Below are 2,237 nucleotides of genomic sequence, written 5' to 3'. Positions count from 1 at the left end.
TTATAGAACTGGAGGTCGCTGGAACAGAATGTTGCTACTCGGAGTTTCACGCTATTGCGATCGTCAGGCAATAATAATATGTATTATATATATATTTATATCTCGCCCTGTGTCAATTCACCATACTTTCCAGTAGCCTTTTGATTCCCAATGTGGATTTAATTTCACTGTTTAAACCAAAGGTCCGACTCTCCTTATTTTGAAAGCACGCAATGAAACGAAATGCGAAATAATTCCACGAGCTAGGGGCGCCCTATTTGAATTCAAATAGAGCTCGAAACTCGAACAAGCGTTCGACACGAACGCCGTTTACATTCTTTTAAAGGACGCTCTCTAGTATGTAGTAGTACTTTTCGAGATATGATCAAAGATAATAATAGCAGAAGATAGAGCAGCTTCCCAATAAAATGCAACATCCGTTCCAAAAACATTGTGGGTACACGGAGAGCAATTTTACCCCATCCGCGCAGCGGCACTATATAGTAATAATAAAGGCGCTGCTCTGGTTCGTTTGTTTCCTGTAGTTTCTCTACTTAGTAAAATATTCAAATTTCACCCCATTCGCGGGAGGGCGGATGTTCCATCAAGTTTAATGCAAATACGCGGAACAGCTCATTCTTCTGCTATTTATGTTCTTTGATATGGTTCCGTTTCAAGGAAACCTCTTTCATTAAAACCTCTACAGTCGGACCTCTTGAAATTCTGTGCTTTTTGATTAAACCAATCTTAAAAATTTTGGTTCTTGGGATTCTTTTTGAAGGGGATAATGTAAAGGTTTCCAATTGAGGGAACACTTCTTTTGCTCCCAAATGTGTACTTTTAATATGGGTTCATGTTAATTATTTACTAAAGAATATCAAACTTTATTAAGTGATATTTTTCTGTCTTAAAACATTGATATTTTTCGATCTGGAGTTTAGGGGGGAGAATAGGGTGCGTATGCACCCATCGCATCTTGTCTCAGGATACAAGAAAATTTGATTTAATGTGTCAATTACAGCATGTATACTATTGAATGTCACATTGTCTTGTGCACATTATTTGCCTATTTGCCTTTAAACATAAGATAACGCTTGGCAATTCTTCGTTTAATCCAAACAGCCTCTGAACAACTTTCTTATGTTAAAATATAATTATACGTTTCTGTGCGTCTGCACACCTCCAATTAAAGACCACCTTCAATCAAAGATCATTTTCCGTGGTCTCAAATTAACAAATATCATAATAAGAGACCAAAACTGCAAAAGACCATATAAACCCAGGTCCGTAAATTGGAGTCCTGTATAAATGTTTTTCTGCCAGTTGTAACCATTTATAAATAATTAATAGATTCACTGATGGTCTTGAGGAACAACATAATTAGTTCTTCTGATTTCAGTGTTCTAAACTTCTTCATTTCTGTAATTTCTTACAACTGTTTGCTGCCTTTTCTGTAAGGGCAATTTTGTAAGCAAATCAGACTTTACTGTTTTGTCTGGTTGACATTTAAAAAGTGTAAACGTTTTGTGAAAGCATTACTACAGATAATTAATGCAACTAGTACGGTATGTCTTTAAAGACATATAATTCATACGGTAATTTAAAAAAGCACACACAATTTTTCATTATTTCATTTTAATATGCAACTCTGATGTTTCATTAATCAGACTTTCAAAGTAGGCCTACTGTATGAAAAATAATTTGCATTAGCAATATTGAACATCGAGTCATATTGTCATATTTGCATAAAGTTTAATTTGTGAACGAAATTTAAACGTTACAGTTAAAGTTACTATACGAAAATACGAAAACTCACAAAAAAATCCGGATCGAATCAACCAACGACCGCCTTACCTATGTTATAATATATATATATACTGTCTCTTATACACATCTCAATGTAAGGAGCGTATATATATATATAACATAAATCAAGGTAGCCGTTAACACTGTTAAATCATATATAAATCATCAAAGAAAGGTAAGTACAGTGTTCGAATAAAGGACTGAATAAATTCATCGTGTAGCATAGCTCTCAACGAATGTAGTCCTGTAAATAAATGAATAAAGAAATTTATTCAGTCCTTTATTCGAACACTGTACTTACCTTTCTTTGATGATTTATATATGATTTAACAGTGTTAACGGCTACCTTGATTTATGTTATATGCACCTATTTGTTTCTAGCCGTACCTATTGTGTAATAGAGTGTATCTGGTGGTATTTGAATCTGTTCAACCATGAAGCCTCCGTGGTCT

Source organism: Anneissia japonica, unplaced genomic scaffold, assembly GCF_011630105.1.
Source record: "Anneissia japonica isolate Jap-2015-1 unplaced genomic scaffold, ASM1163010v1 scaffold288030_len866700_cov218, whole genome shotgun sequence".
Classification (NCBI taxonomy): Eukaryota; Metazoa; Echinodermata; class Crinoidea; order Comatulida; family Comatulidae; genus Anneissia; species Anneissia japonica.
The sequence above is the reverse complement of the archived record's forward strand: the minus strand, read 5'-3'. Positions refer to the sequence as shown.